Source organism: Phocoena phocoena, chromosome 5, assembly GCF_963924675.1.
Source record: "Phocoena phocoena chromosome 5, mPhoPho1.1, whole genome shotgun sequence".
NCBI lineage: Eukaryota > Metazoa > Chordata > Mammalia > Artiodactyla > Phocoenidae > Phocoena > Phocoena phocoena.
The window spans coordinates 123,556,099-123,562,893 of record NC_089223.1 but is presented as its reverse complement, the minus strand read 5'-3'; the positions used below and the strand labels follow the sequence as shown (position 1 = coordinate 123,562,893).

General features: G+C 36.9%; 1 pseudogene; it reads right to left on the bottom strand.

The window, feature by feature from the left end:
- Positions 1-2,301: 2,301 nt before the first annotated feature.
- Positions 2,302-3,071, bottom strand: LOC136123691 (oxidoreductase HTATIP2 pseudogene; annotated as a pseudogene).
- Positions 3,072-6,795: the final 3,724 nt, after the last annotated feature.

Sequence of the window (6,795 nt, the reverse complement as noted above, 5' to 3'; positions counted from 1 at the left end):
ATCAATGAAACAGAATAAAGAGCCCCCAAATGAATCCACATTTATATGTTCAATTAACCTACAACAAAGAAGAAAAGAATATACAATAAAAAGACAGCTTCTTCAATAAATGGTGTTGGGAAAATGGGACAGCTATATGCAAATAAAACTGGACTACTTTCTCACAGCATATACAAAAAATAAACTCAAAATGGATTAAAAACTTAAATGTAAGATCTGAAACCATAAAACTCCTAGAAGAAAACCTAGGTAGTACAATCTTTGACATTGGTCTTAGCAATACTCTTTCAGATCTGTCACCTCAGGTAAAGGAAGCAAAAGCAAAAATAAACAAATGGGACTACATCAAACAAAAAACTTCTGCACGGCAAAGGGAACTACTGACCAAACAAAAAGGTGGATAACTGAATGGAAGAAAATATTTACAAAGGATATATGTATTTATAAAGGGTTAATATACAAAGAACTCATATGACTCAACATCAAAAAAATATGCAACCTGCTCAAAAAATGGGCAGAGGACTTAAACAGACATTTTTCAAAGATGACATACAGATGGCCAAGAGACACATAAAAAATGCTCAACATCACTAATCATCAGAGAAATGTAAATGAAAACCACAATGAGACACCACCTCACAAATGTCAGAATGACTATCATCAAAAAGGCAACAAATAACAAGTGCTGGTGAGGATGTGGAGAAATGGGAACCCTTGTGCACTGTAGGCAGGAAGGTAAATTGGTATAGCCACAATGGAAAACATTATGAAGATTTCTCAAAAAATTAAAAATAGAACCCACCATATGATATAACAATTTCACTTCTGGGTATTTACCAGAAGAAAACAAAAACACTAATTTGAAAAGATACATGCACCCCAATGTTTATTGTAGCATTATTTACAACAGCCAAGATATGGAAGCAACCTCAGTGAATAAAGAAAAGTATATATTATATTACATATATATCTGTAATTGCTCAGCCTTTAAAAAAGTGAAATCATGCCTTTTTTTTTTTGTCCACTGAAGCTTGAAATTTATTACCTTGCTTCCCCCTGCACACAAGTTAAGACAAATTTCCTTTGTTCCATGATGGAAATTAACAGTGTGCTCCTCTTGACTTTGACCCTTCCTTCTGCCTCTTCCTTTCCTTTTCCATAGTTTTTCAAGTGAAGCACTTTGAAATATACATTTACTGGCTATGTGAACATTTTGTGGTTAATCATTAGAGGGATCCTAGACCAATGGAGAAACCCAAACATTTCTATTTTATTCATCCATGGCATGTACTGATCCAGCAACAATTAACTGTAACTTCCTGGAAATATACAGATACTGGATGCTCTTGCAGACTAGTTAAAAACAGAAGCTATGGATTCAGGCTCACTTGGGTTAGAATCCTGGCTTTGCCATTTCCTAGCTTCAGGCTTCAGCTTTAAGCCCTTGGGCAAGGTACTTAACCACAGTGAGCCTCGGTTTCCCCACCTAAGATATAGGGATGATAGTACTGCCTGTAAGAATTATAAGGATTGTCTGCAGGGCTAAAGGACAGACAGTATGTGTAAAGGCTGGCAATTAGCAAGTACTTGATATGTATTAGCTGCTATTCTAACATCCCATTGGCCAAAATACTGCATATTACCACCGTTACTTAGGCATTTTCTAACAATGTAAGGACACCCACGACTTGTACATTTAGTTTAATTCTTCTATTTAATTCTCCCATGAATTATATAATCTCGGCTATATAATAACTTTTATTATATATTCTAAAGAAGTAGTAAAGCACAATGTTCACTTACACAATTAACATGCAGTCAGCACTGGGTAACTCAGAGACACAAATGTCAACAATTTTTGTTCAGAACTCATCTGCATAATACATAAAGTCTGCACTGCTGCCGTGACTCTGCGGACAAGCTTTCAAAGCTGGCCTCCCCACCAGTGGCATCATAAGAGAAGCTTAAATAAAACAACAGATTTCTGTGCCCATACCCCCCAAGTTCTGATTCAGAAAGTCTGAGGTAGGGCCTATGAATCTCTCATTTCTGTGCCGAACATGAGACACCAGACCACCAGGGAGCTGCTGGACCTCTATTTTTGAAAGGCCCCCAGGGTGATTCTACATATGTAGAATCAGGCTCTAAAATGCTGATGCAGAGCACGATCATTTTTTGATTGGATCTGGGAGACTGAGAATAGTGAAACCACAGTTAAAGCACATGCTTTTTTTAGACCCTGAAATTACCGTTAGGTGATAGGTGTTGAGCCCGACACTGGAAAGCATTTCTCCATTGTGGTCACGGCTTGAGAGAACCATCAGCTTTCCCCAGTTCGTGGATGGCCTTGTTATCCAGCAGTTCCTTCTTGTCACTTGGTCTCACTGCGTTGTTCAGCGCTGCTCTAACCACAGTCATCACTGGCACAGGATGGCCGCTGGATCAAGATTCTGATAAGGAGCCATAGAACTTCCTAACCAACCATTCACCTGGGCAAGATTCTTTCCTATCACATAATAGAACTCCGGGCCAAAATACGGAGTAACCATCAAATTTTAACTCTTCAACCCTAGCTTCCATTTCTCCCTTGACTTGCAGATATAAAAAATTGCTTGACTTGTCAGCTCCCTTAGAGGACAGCAAGTTGAAATGTTTGCACCCTCCAGCTTTTGCCAGCTCTGCAGCCTTCAGGACGTAATCTCGATCAACACGAACAAATGTCTCTGCCCCAGCTTTTTGTCTGGTGGTACCCAGGCAACAGAATACAACATCATGACCTTGAAAGGCAGAAGCGTAGTCATCCAATTTCTCAAAGCCCACCACTTCTTGATTCACGTTTTTAGAAACTTCCTCGTCGAAGGTGAGCTTCCTCCGGCCAGTCAGCGTGACTTTGGAAAACAGGCTCTGCTCCAGGGTTTCTTTCAAGAGTACTCTGTCGGTTTCCCCGCTGGCACCCAAAATAAAGACGGATTTATTCTGCATCCTGAAGTCTTCCGAAGCCTCAGCAGCGCTTCTGTCTCGACCATGCTAGAGCCGGCCCCCGGCCCCGGGTCCTCAGGATGCAGCAGAAGCAGCGCGCCACGGCCACCAGCTCGACACCGGCGCCGCCACCGCCACCGCCCGCGCTCAGGGCTGCAGGCCGGGACATTTGGCCATCCCTCCAGCCCAGTGCTTTCCTCCCCTCGCCGGCCTCTGTGAGGCCCCTCCCCTGTCCGCGCCTACCTGACTGTGTCAATCTTGGCATTTTGGACAACACAGATGGATCTAGAGGCTATCATGCTAAGTGAAATAAATCAGAGAGACGAACACAAATATCGCACGACCTCACTTACAGGTGAAAGCTAAAAACAGGTGTTTGCCAGATTGGAGGAGGGTAGAGGAGTTGTGCAAAATAGGTAGCGGGGATTAAGAGGTACAGACTTCCAGGTATAAAATAAATAAACCATGGGGATGTAATATAAAGCAAGGAATATGGTTAATAATAATAATATTAACCATGTTCCTTGTGAGGGGACCGATGGTCACAGATTTATCATGGTGATCATTTTGTAATCTATGTAAATGTAAAACCACTATGCAGTATACCTGAAACTAACATAAGATTGTACACCCACTATATATTCAATTAAAAAAAAAAAAACGTTTTTTTGGATAGGTCAACAATAATGTCCAGAGCTTGATTAAATCAGGTCACAAGCTCTACAGATTAGGTGTTATCTCAAACTTGCATGGATTAATTATTTTCTTTTAAAGATCTTACACCAGGATCTGCTATAGTAGATCAAGCATTTTTAATTAACAGAAATTAAAGCAGTATCCAGTATCTACCTATGGTTTTGGAAAATTTTTTTGCTGTTTGGTTGAACTACGATTGTTCAGACTATTTGATGGAACATATTCAAACTGGTTCTTGAGTAATTAAGCTCATCTGGAGTCTTTCTATAATACTTTGGATTAATATGATTTTTGTACAAAAATTAATTCCATATTGAGAGAAGTAGAGTGTGGCACTGGGATGTTTAGTTGTTTTGTTTTTTCTTGCACACGATGAGAGAAGGCAGAATCACTGGCTGATGGGATCTAATAATCATTTACCTAAAGCTGACTTGAACCAGATTTAGCTGTTCTTACTCTGCTCATCAAGATATAAAGCTTTGGGGCTTTGGCTACAGATCACTTCTTTAATAAATGGTTGTAATTTCAATGACTTTTGCGGTACGCGGGCCTCTCACTGTTGTGGCCTCTCCCGTTGCGGAGCACAGGCTCCGGACGCGCAGGCTCAGCGGCCATGGCTCACAGGCCCAGCTGCTCCGCGGCATGTGGGATCCTCCCGGACCGGGGCATGAACCCGTGTCCCCTGCATCGGCAGGCGGACTCTCAACCACTGCACCACCAGCGAAGCCCTTATCTACTTACATGCAAAATTGCAAGAAATGAAGCTTGAGATTTTTCCAATCCATGTCTTAAAACTAGAATTACTCCCACTGTGACACGAATCAGAGTGTAGTTATGATCATTTAAAATACCAAGTTGAACAATTATTTTTACAAAAAAATCCCACAATTCTGATCCCTTTCCACCCTAGACTTCTAAACATTAGTCAGGAAAACGAGAAGAAAAAGAACTGACAACATAAGTTTTTCTCTTTTCTGTTTAACAAATGAAAGTAAAAAAGAAATGTAATCGAACAAATGCAATACATGCCTACTATCTTAGATACCTTTAGAAAGTTTATTCATTCATTGTTTCATCACTCATTCAAATATTTAAAGAGTGCTTAATATGAACTGGCAATATCATAGGCACTGGGGATGTTACATATACAAGAAAAATCTCTGCCATTGTAAAATGTATATAATAGTGAGTGGAGATAGAAAATAACTTGTAAGCAAAAAATATTTCAGATAAGGATAATTAACATGGACAAAATGAAACAAAATAATTCATGAAAATGCATGTTGTGTGATGAGGTGTGAGGGGGGCGTGAAGAACATCTTTAATTAGAACTGTCAGCAAAAGTCAAGCTGAGGTTATGGTATTTTAATTAATATAGAACCAATCACAAAATCAATACTATAATAATATGTCACTGAAAAATTTTATTTAAAATCAAGTCAAATGTTTCAATGATTTTACGAAGTACATTAAAAAGCAAGTATCAAAAAAGAGAAAACCTTTAAATTCATCTTTATGTATGGAGAGTAGTATCAACATCATTAAATATATTAAGTGGATAACTATTATAATTTAATAGTATAATGGTATAAAAGATGATGTGTTCTCCTTTTTCTTTGATTTACTTATCACACATGATGTCAAAATCATAAAATGACAAAGGCTCAAGGAGAACTGTAAGCTTATGTATTAAAGATGGTTGATGTATCCAAAATGTTTGCAAAATATGACTTTAGGATGAGGGATGGAATATGTAGAAATATGAATCTTTTTATTTCATAAAAATGCTAAATATTCTTTTTTTTTAATTTTTAGTTTTTTTATTTTTGAATTTCATTTTATTTATTTTTTTATATATCAGATTCTTATTAGTGGTGTGATGAATTGGGAGATTGGAATTGCCATATATACACTAATATGTATAAAATGGATAACTACGTATTCTTTTATTTATTTATTTATTTATTTATTTTTTTACGTATTCTTTTAGATCATTGATATTTGACTTTTCACAAGAATATACTGACTACTGAGTTATTAAATTTTCACTGTATACTCCTCTGAGGTTGACTCAATTAGACATCTGTCTAGCTATTATTTGTAGGTTTGTAATTCTTACCAGAGAAATCACCCATTTTGTTTATTTTTTAAAATGAAAGGCATGGTAAAATGAAAGGTAATTTTCTTAATTTTAGGTGTACTTTCTATCTCAAGTATTGCTCATTTCTATTTCATTCTCTACGCAGTCTCCTTATTGATCTATCAAAAATACAAACATATCGTTGAAAAGTGTGAGCATATAAATTCCATGCTTAAAATGCTTCAAAGACTCATTATGTGGTCAATGCTTTTCAACATGTTTCACTGATATGTTCTAAATTGTATTGGACATTGAACATATATATCAGGGTGTGGGGATATTTTTACTGAGGTATATTTTATATTCAGTAAGGTGAACAAAATTTAAGTGTATAATTCAACACATTTTAAAAAATTCTTTCACATGATAACTCAGACTCCTATCAAAATACAGAATATTTTCATCATTTGAGAAAAAGCCCTTCTGCTTCTTCCCAAACTCCACACCTCTCCCCACTCTACCTGTCAAGAAGCAACCATTGTTGTGTTTCCTCAAAAGTTTCTTTGACTATAACAGAATTTCTAATCTAACTACAGAGTATGGGGCTTCTTTTGATCAGCTAAATAGAAAAATGTTTCTTACGTTTATCAATTTTTGTACATATTAGTAGTTTATTCCTTTGTCTTAATTTGCTGAGAGTTATTCCACTACCTGGATATACAACATTTTTCCTAGCCATTCTCCAGTTGATGGACATTTGGATGTTTCCTGTTTTGAGCAACTATGAATATCCCTGTTATGTTATGGATATCCTTGTGTACCTTTTTGTGTACATATGTTTTCAATTCTCTTGTTTAAATAACTAAGTATAGAATAGCTAGGTCATGTTAAAAAAAAAAAAACTTTATGTTTAACTTTAAGAGAAACTGAGAAGCTAATTTCCAAGATGACTTTAATCATTTTATTCTCCCATCACTAATGTCTACATCTATGCCAACATTGAAGGTTGATGGCCTTTTTGAAATCTAGTAAATATGTAG